Source organism: Pipistrellus hanaki (assembly GCF_964339955.1).
Source record: "Pipistrellus hanaki genome assembly, chromosome: 4".
Classification (NCBI taxonomy): Eukaryota; Metazoa; Chordata; class Mammalia; order Chiroptera; family Vespertilionidae; genus Pipistrellus; species Pipistrellus hanaki.
The window spans coordinates 72,128,720-72,139,224 of NC_140506.1; positions in this window are offsets into that span (position 1 = coordinate 72,128,720).

Sequence of the window (10,505 nt, forward strand, 5' to 3'; positions counted from 1 at the left end):
ACTCACAAAATGACCGGGAAGTGACTGAGCAGTGCTGCTGCTGCCACCACGGAGAGCAGCCGGTACCCCGGCTTCCGGCATCTCCATCCGTGTGGCTGGATCCCCTCCGCACTGCAGACCCTGTGGCCTGGTGGTTTGGGGCCTATGCCAGGCCAAGTGCAAGCCCCAATCCCACCCTGATAGGAGGAGAGGAGGTCTGGGCAGAGGACAGGGGCAGGTGAGAGCTCTATCTGGCTGCCTCTGCCTCTGTCAGCTGAGCTGCAGACATCACCCCCAAACCCAAGGCTTCATCCTTTCTCCCTTGGTGATCTGCCCCTTGGAATAGTTCAGGGTGGCCTCTCAGGTGGGGTCAAACACAGCGTGTCATCATTCCGGCCCTACTGTTCCCTCCTGACAGCCACAGTGAGGTCACTCTACCTGCCAAGTGCCAAAGCAGGAATGTAGGCATGGAAGTAGGCGAGGCGCTGACAGCTGTCACTTTGCTGAACTGGGGGTCCGGAGAATGAGAACGTTGGAGGGGGTCTGCACCAACCCTAAGGGTGGCAGCCAGGCGCTGTTCCTAAGATGGTCCCAGGTTAAGATGAATTCAGGGGAGAATGAAAGAGGAGATGACGTCCACCATCTGGGGCCCCCCCAAGGGATGTGGCACTAAAACCCAGCAGCAGGTGGTCAGTGAGAAGCGGGCTCTCTCCAGTGCGGTCCCTCAAGGAAGCCCTCAGGCCTGTCACTCAAAGTGGTGCTCCCAGAAAGCCAGACCCAGTCGGACCCCGGAGAATCCCCAGCCGTGGCACAGGTGGCAGCCGCGTTTTCAGGCGCTTCCTTTGCTCCTCTGCAAGCATTTCAGGTGCCTGCTCTGTGTGCCAGGCCAGGCACATGGGGAGCAGGGCAGGCAGCCAGGCAGGTCCATCACGTGGTGACGGGCAGCCACAGAGGATGGGGGACTGCAAATGCCAGGGGCAGGGAGAGGGACCCAGACCAGCAAGGCTGAAAGGGCCTGAGTACCGGACCAGAATTCAGGGGCTTTAGTGAGCAGAGCTAGTTTGAAATGGGAGCTGAAATGGGGTCAGGTTTGTGTGTGAGACAGATCATTCTGGGGCCAAGGTTAGGGGTGGGAGGATAGATGGGAAGGGAGAAAAATGAGGCCAGGGGTCCAGGGAGTCTGCAGCTAGTCTGGAGGAGGGACAAAGCTGGGCCAGGGCTGAAGAGGAAGAGAATGGTGATGGAGGAAAGATCGTCCAAGGCTGGTGGAAGGACCAGGGAAAGATGGGGGATCTCTGGCTGAGGCTTGGAGAACAGCACGGCCCCGGTGGAGGCTCCGCCTGAGAAGGGCTATGGAGAATGTGGAATTCAATCGAAGCGATAGACATCTTGCTGTCTCCAGCAAGGACCTCCCAGGAACAGTCGGTCTCTGTCTAGCCCAGAACCACACCATCCAACACTTTGCTGTCAGATCTCCCAGCTCCTTCTTCGAATAAGAGATGGGATTAGGTATCCCCTACCTGAGCCACAGAGGGTGACTTCGACTTCATCCGGAAGTCTCCAGATGAAGAGCTCAGAGCCATGGAGAGGTAAGCCACTGCCATTGATACACCCTGCTTGGGGGGGGGGGGGGTAGGGGGAGAGAATGGGGTGGCCAGGGCCACAGTGAGGCTAGGTCTTGAGCTTGACCCAAGGGTGACCTGGTCTCCGAGGGTTGCAGGGTAAACCAGGGGTGCACGGTCTCCCTGGGAGGGTGCCCGGGCCTGACCACATGAATGGGTTTCCCTTCCTCAGCCCTCCAGCCAGACCAAGAAATGGGAATATGCTCAGCGCCCTGCTTCCAGTCATGAAGCTGAACTGGCTCGCAGGAGGTCACTGGCCTGGGATGGAGGTATGTGTGCGGGGGAGGGCGGAGTGTCACACCTGTGTCTGCCCGTCAAAACGCAAAGCCACGTATTTTAGGGCCCTGATGGTGAACAGTCCTCCAGAAATAGAATCGATGTTCCAGTAATGATTCAAATAAATAGTTTCTTCTGGCAGGTGCTCCTAACTCAAGCTAGTCTGAGACCCTTTGGGGTAGAAATAAAACTGGGACTTAGAGGGGTTCTTATATGTTTAGTATTAAGAGACAGTAAGGCAGCAGTAAATACAAATTTTGAGTAATAAATCTCAATCATTCTTCTGCAATATTTTAAAAATGGGGAAAATAAAGATGCATCTGGCCAAGCCGGGGCAGAGTGTTGCTGCAGGGCAGGAGTTCTTAATCTCTTTTGTGCCTCAGACCTCTTGGCAGTCTGATGAAGCTGAGGGACCTCACTCAGGATAAGTTTTAAAACTCATGAAATAAGCCCTAGCCAGTTTGGCTCAGTAGATAGAGCATCGGCCTGTGGACCAAAGGGTCCCGGTTTTTATTCCAGTCAAGGTCACATGCTTCACTTGCAGGCTCCTCCCCAGCTTGGGCCTTCACATCTATATTTCTCTCTCTTTTCCTCTCTCTTCCATTCTCTGAAAATCAATGGAAAAAATATCCTCAGGTAAGGATTTAAAAAAAAAAAAAACCTCATGAAATAAAATAATAGACTTGCAAAGGAAACCTTTGTAAGTCAATCAAAATATAATAAAGTATAATAAAAGCAATTAAAATGTATTTTCAAACTTGCGATGTGGTGATACATTCTGTATTAACACTTGAAATAACAACTTTAGCAGCAGCTCTAATAACTAGCATAATTTCAAAGAATGATGAGTGTAAATAACACTTCCATGTTTTTGCAACAACCAAGATGTGATGTGAAAATATCCCTGATTCCTATTCATGGCAAAGTGACAGGTACTTCTAATACTGCTGTGGTTTCTCTTTAAACAAGAGAAATACCATTTTTAGTAAGGGCTTAATTAAAAATAAAGATTCCACTCAAGTTAATGAACTTAGTGAATGGCTTGCCTCAGGTTAACAAGCCTGCTCTAAAGAGCGAGGGCACGTGGCCTGTTTTTGGAATAGGATGTTCAGAAATGGCAGAGACAATGGTGTGAAAGCCTGCCTTCAGCTGGTCCCCAACTGACAGTGAACTTGCAGCATAAATTAATCTCCTGAACTACTTTCACGTGATCAAGAATATTGATCTCGAAAACTAAACTGCACAAGGACCCAGCTTTTAGTGACTAGAGGAAGGTTGCATGGTTCTGGAAAATTCTCTATTACTAACCTTATTCTCCCTATTTTTACTAGTTGGAGAGAACTCATCAAAAGGGGAAAAAATTAAAGGTTTTTATGCCCACGTGGATTTATGCATTATAACTTTCAACTTGGACTGCCAGTTAGAAAGATGTTTTGTAACTTTTTTGGGAAGGAGGGGGTAAAAATATATTTTATTGATTTCTTTCTTTTTCTTTCTTTTTTTTTAATTAAGGTATTATATGTGTACATATCTTACCATTGCCCCTCCACTTCCATACATGCCCTCACCCCCCAGAGTTTTGCGTCCATTGGTTATGCTTATACGCATGCATACAAGTCCCTTCGGTTGATCTCTTATCTCCCCCATATCGCCTTAACCTTCCCGCTGTGATTTGACAGTCTGCTTGTTGCTTTACTGACTCTGTATCTATCTTTTTGTTCATCAGTTTATAATGTTGTTTATTATCCATAAATGAGTGAGATCATGTGGTATTTTTCTTTCATTGACTGGCTTATTTCACTCAGCATAATGTTTTCCATTTCTATCCAGGTTGCTGCAAATGATAAGAATTCCTTCTTTTTTATGGCAGCATAGTATTCCATTGTGTAGATGTACCATAGTTTTCTGATCCACTCATCTGCTAACGAGCACCTAGGCTGTTTCCAAATCTTAGCTATTGTAAATTGTGCTGCTATGAACATAGGGGTGCATATATCTTTTCTGATTGGTTTTTCTAGTTTCTTAGGATATATTCCTAGGAGTGGGATTACTGGGTCAAATGGGAGTTCCATTTTCAATTTTTTAAGGAAACTCCATTCTGGTCTCCACAGTGGTTGCACCAGTCTACATTCCCACCAGCAGTGCACGAAGGTTCCTTTTTCTCCACATCCTCGCCAACACTTGTCATGTATTGATTTATTGATGATAGCCATTCTGACAGGTGTGAGATGGTACCGCATTGTTGTTTTGATTTGCCTCTCTCGGATAATTAGTGACTTTGAGCATGTTTTCAGGTGTCTCTTAGCTTTCTTTCTGTCTTTTTTCGAAAAGATTCTATTTAGGTCCATTGCCCATTTTTTTTATTGGGTCATTTATCTTCCTTTTATTAAGTTGTATAAGCTGCCTGTAGATGTTGGAGATAAAACTTTTATCAGTGATAACAATTGCAAATATGTCCTCCATACAGTGGGCTTTCTTGTTGTTTTGTTGATGGTTTCTTTTGCTGTAAAAAAGCTTTTTATTTTGATATAGTCCCACTTGTTTATTTTCTCTTTAGCTTTCATTGCCTTAGGGGCAGTATCAGTGAAGAAGTTCTTTTGGCATATGTCTGAGATTTGGCTGCCTGTGGATTCCTCTAGTATTTTTATGGTTTCCCATCGTCCTATATCCATTTTGAGTTTATTTTTGTATATGTTGTCAGTTGGTGATCTAATTTCAATTTTTTTGCATGTATCTGTCCAATTTTCCCAACACCATTTATTGAAGAGACTATCTTGATTCCATTGTATGTTCATGCCTCCTTTGACAAATATTAATTGAGCATAGTGGTTTGGGTCAATATCTGGATTCTCTATTCTATTCCATTGATCTATATGTCTGTTCTTGTGCCAGTACCAGGCTGTTTTGAGGACAGTGGCTTTGTAATACAACTTGAAATCTGGTATTGAGATCCCTCCTACTTTATTCTTCTTTCTCAGGATTGCTGTGGCTATTTGGGGTCTTTTTTTTATTCCAGATGAATTTTTAGAGAGTTATTTCTAGGTCTGTGAAATATGCCATTATTTTATGTATTTTGTATTATGTATTTTAATGGGGAGTGCATTGAACCTATAGATTGCTTTGGGTAGTATGGACATTTTAATGATGTTGATTCTACCAATCCATGAACATGGTATGTTCTTCCGTCTGTTTACATCTTCCTCTATCTCTTTTTTTCAGTGCCCTGTAGTTTTCCACGTATAGGTCTTTTACCTCCATAGTTAAGTTTATTCCTTGGTATCTTAATTTTTTTTGGTGTGATGGTAATTGGGATTGCTTTTTTAGTCTCTCTTTCTGTAAGTTCACTATTGGTTTATAGAAAGGCCATAGATACAAACTGTAAACCTACAGATTCAAGAAATTCAACAAATCTTAAGTGCAAGAAACATGAAGAAAAGTATATCAAGACACTTCAAAATCAAATTGCATGAAGTCGTTAACAAAGAGAAAATCTTAAAAGCAGCCATAAGGAAAAAGACATTAGATATGCAGACACAGAAGTAAGTGGAAACAACCCCCAAGTGTCCATCAAGAGATGAATGGATAAACAAAATCTACACAATGGAATATTGTTCAGCCTTTTTAAATCCTGACACATGCTGCAACATGGATGAACCTTGAAACGTTATGCTAAGTGAAATAAGGCAGACACAAAAATATATGATTCTGCTTGTATAAGGTGTCTAGATTAGGTAAAAGGCACAGAGACACAGTAGAATACCAAGCACTGGGGGGTAGGGGTGGAGAGGGAATGGGGAATTTTTGTTTAATGGTTTATGTTGGGGATGATGTACAAGTTTTGAATATATATATAGTGGTGATGGGTACACACATTGGGAATATATTTAATGACACTGAATTGTACTTACAAATGGTTAAAATGATAGATATTATGTTATGTATATTCTACCACAATTCTTAAAAGGCAAAATAAGTTTTTTTCAGACATATTAAAACTAAAATAATTCATCATCAGCATCTCTATACTATATGAAATATTAAAGAATGTTCTTTGAGCAGAAGGAAAATGATACTTGGAAATCTGGATCTACATCTACACAAAGAAATGAAGAACATAAAAAATGGTAATTATGTAAAAGCAAAGATTTTTTATCATTATTATTTAAAGCTCTTTAAAAGTTCACCAACTATTTAGAGCAAACATAATAATTCATTATGGAGTTTATAACAGATGTAGAACATTGGCTGGGAGGTGAAAAACAGAAGAACACTGTTGTAAAGTTCTTAGAATATATGGGATGTAATATCAGAAGGCTTACTGTGGTAGATTATATCCCAAAACAACCACTAAAATAACAAAGCAGTCATATCTAATAGCCAGGAAAGGAGACAGAAGAGAATAATGAAAAATACTCACAAATTAAAAGACTCATATCAGCACAAGAAAGGACTTAGTAAATTAGAATTAAGTTAAAATATCTATATAAATTTGTTATCTTTTTTATTTTTAAGTAAAATGTGGTGTTTTTTTTATTATTGTCCTGTCATCCTACAATGCGCCCAGTACTAATACAAACCCATAAAAATCAGCATTTCTATGGCCCAGATTCTAAAGTCTCAAATATAGTGTTTGAATATCCAAGGCCAAGGTTCCTTGGAAAGAGTAGCTGATTCCATGTTTGAGGCAGAACACCTCAAACTGGGCCTAAAACATCTGACTGTCAGACAGCAAAAATGCATTCAAGGCTAACTGAGGATACATCACCACAAAGAGCTAAGAGGCAGCTTAAAGGGACAGCCACTGGCCAAAGAGTGGCAATTGCAGATCAAACACAAAATTTAAATTATGGTCAATGAAGTAAGTTGAGATGGTAAAAGACCATGAGTCTATTTATTTATTAAAAAAAAAAAAAAAGAAGAAGAAGAAAGAAAGAAAGAAAGAAAGAAAGAAAGAAAGAAAGAAAGAAAGAAAGAAAGAAAAGCAAAAGAAAAATATTTTAGGATGTGAGTAGCATGATATTAAAAATTTCCACTGACACTCAAAATTGTGATAGATGTGAAATTCCAGAGGCAGATTGTCAACTACAGGATTTACAAAGGAAATGGTCATGGGCTGATTCTGTGTCTCCTGAATCCATTGAAAGATTTGAGAGGGGGAACGCCTCATTCCTGCGAGGAGTCTGCACCCATCCTGATCAACTACCCCAGCATGACCTGGGCAGATAAAATGCCAAGTTCATTGTCACCTCTGTGACTCCCTCCTTGTCAGGATCTTTTGCCTTCCCAGAATATTCCCAAATCCTCAGTTCCTCTTCTGGTTTCCCTTTAGTTCTCTTCTACCCCTTTCCTTTTTTGGGAGCATCTGTCTAAGACAGGGCTCATTTTTGCACTTATCTCGAATTTAAAGAGATTGCTGATGCCCGAGAGCCTCGCTTTTTCATTCTTCTTTCCCTGATCAGCAGGCTAGACAGAAACATGTATTGACTGTTTAATGTTCACAAATCTCCAGTATTTTTTCCACTTCATTTTTAAGAAAGAAGTAACATGTTGCTCTTTCACCTGGGTGTCTGGGCTCATTGCTCAGCATCACTCCTTTGTCCTTCCTCCTGTCCTCCTCAGCTGTCCAGAGGGGGCTGGGGGTTGGCCTCATTGTCTCTCCTGTGCATGCTCTGCAGGATTGAGGTGTAGCGTGTTCATGTAGTTCTAGAGTCCCCAGCCGAGTGAATGAGAGAGTACTTGTTTCAAAACAGCCATGATCCCTTGATAGGTGTTTGGATATTTTTTGGTGTGCCGTGTGTATACGTGAACAAATACATGTGTATATTCCTTTTAAATAAGCTTTATTGAATGTGTTCTGATTTTGAGGTATAGCAATAGCTACTATAGTAGGTGCCGCTACAGTTTTTATTTAGCATGGGATTGCAGAGTGACCAGCACACTGGACTCCAAGGTGGTTCAAACAAGACAGAGGGGAGCAGTGACATCCTCGTGCCGGGAGCTCCTTCAGTCCTGCACACACAGACTGTACGAAGAATACAGAGAGGAAGACTGTGACTGTCACTTGCTTTTTTTGCTGTTTCTGCGCTTTCATACAAGTGTTGGCAAACGAGACTTTCTCCTGGTCCCTGCCCACTGGCAATCAGTATGATTGTCCCTCCAGTCTAAACCAGCCATCTTTCTCTTGCCTGAGCAGGAAGGGAGGTGGGCCAGGCAAAGGACAGAACTGGAGGCAGTCCATCTAGGAAATGGGACCAAGAGGCCACACTTATGGAACATTTGGACTGCTATTCTGGAGCTTTTATTTCTGGTGTGTTCGTTGCAAAGCTGTTTGAAATGTTTAATAAAGCTTTATAAACTTTAAAAAAAAAAAAAAAAAGAAAGAAAGAAAGATTTGAGAGGGGGAAAAGAGGACGGGGGCCATAACTGCACCTCGTTCCTCCCCCGGAGGCAGGACTGAGTGTTGAGGATGGTGCTCTCCACATCCCCTGGAGTTGAGGACTGTTCTCCTCATGTCCGGAAAGGGCCTGTGGGCTCAGGATAGAGGAGGCTGCTCTTCTGCCTCACCCATCTCTGGGTTCAGCTGCAGGCAGTGGGACTGCTGGGTTGGAGCATGGGTTGGGCTCCTCGGGGACAGGGTGCCTCACCCTCCTGCTGCACTGTCATGGTTTATTTTGGTGTCATCCTGTTGAACAAGGGATGCAGGAAGCTGATACCTTCGCTGGTCTTAATTTTGCTCTCTATGTAAATGAGAAACTGTCTGAATCTAAAAAGGTCGTGTTGTTTCTTTACCAACCAAATCTTGCTGGATACCCCTCAGTGAGCTTGAGGTTGAGTCATAACTTGCTCTAAATTGGGACTGTGTTTTGTGACTAATAAGGACAAGAGGACCCTTTAGGGGCAACCAGGAAACTGGCACCTGCTTAAGTTTTCATCCTGTGGCCTGGGAAATATTACCGACCAGATAAGTTTTTATCATTCGTCTCTGTTATCAGATCTGCTTGAGTCCCTCCTTGGAAAACAAAAACAATGTTAAAAGTTTCAGAAAGTGTATGTTTTCAGACAAAGCACAGTAGTTTTGTTTTGTTCTATTGGGCACAGTAATTTTGATTCAGAATTGTGTTTAGGCTGATGTTAAATTCTCCTCCAGAACTCCATCAGCCACCCTCACTGCCCACCTCAGAGGAGCCTTGTCTCTGGAAGAGGAAGTCTTAGGAGGGCACGGAAGCTTGATTGACATTGATTGGAAAGAGCTTCCTTTGTAAACTGAGAATTAAAAGGCTCCTTCAGCAAGCACCTCTGTTTAAGTCTGTTATCCATCTCCCTGGAAAGCCATGAAAAAGAAAGATGCCAGAGAGCAATTCCTAAAAGTGGACAAGAAAGAAACAAATACCCTAACTATATGTCAAGCCAGTGGCCTAATTAAACACAGTAATTTGCTAGCACATTCCCAGAGGACTCTTTCCTAGGGATAAAAGAACTAAAAACTCTTAAGCAGCACTAGGAAATCCTATTGTTAGTAATAATAGTGATATTACAATTTTGAATTTATTTTACATATAGTATAGAGAACAAAAAAAAAGCAATTGTGTCAATGTTATTAGGAACCAAGGTAAGGGGAGATACAAATATTAAATCAAAGAAATTATGTTAAAACTTTATGACTTTATATCCAAATGGAAAATATCAGTATATGCCCATGATTTGTTTCCCACTTTCTAAAATACTTATTTTCCAGCTCCACCCACTGAGAAGTTTCAGAAACTAAGACAATAGTTCAGTAGCAATAGCATCCACCTGCCTATGGTCTCTAGATACCATTTCCCACTGAAAGGAACTATGGCCCTCTGGAGAAAGGACTCCAGGTTTGCAGTAGGAAATGTAGAAGATAAGCCTAGAAAGATCGTGTTATGTCAGAAAGCAAAGATGGAGTTAAAGACTACTAGGGTCTTTGCAAAAGAGCACAGGAGCCAGCTCACAGGTGGAAAATCGCTGGGGTAGAACATGCCTGTATTAATAACTTTGTTATTACTATAACCGCCCTAGTATTCTTAGAATGGCTATTTGTTGGGTATGTCTTTTTGTATAGTTATATTTTCAATCTCTCAGTCTTTATACTAAAAAATGTGTCATTTGTAAAAAAACATATAATTGGTTTGTTGTTTTTTCATTTTTTATTCATTTTAAGTTTTATAGAATTCATTTTCTGAATTTTTACTTATTGATTGCAGAGAGAAAGAGAGAAATTTGTTCCACTTTTTATGCATTCATTGGTTGGTTTCTGTATGTGCCCTGACTGGGGATGATGTTCTAACCAACTAAGTAACTCACCATGGCTCTAGTATTCATTTTTAATGCACTTTTCTATTTTTCAATTACAGTTGAAATACAATATTATATTAGATTTATGTGTACAACATAGTCATTAGATATTTATATGGCTTACAAAGTGATCACCCCAATAAGTTTAGTCTCCATTTGACACCATACATAATTATCACAATATTATTGACTAAATTCCCTATTGTTGTTGATTTTTTAAAAATGTCTCTTAGAGATTAGAGTGTTTAGGACACTGAATTTAATGTGATTGTCTATCATCTTGCTAATTGTTCTGTTTTGTTTGTTCCA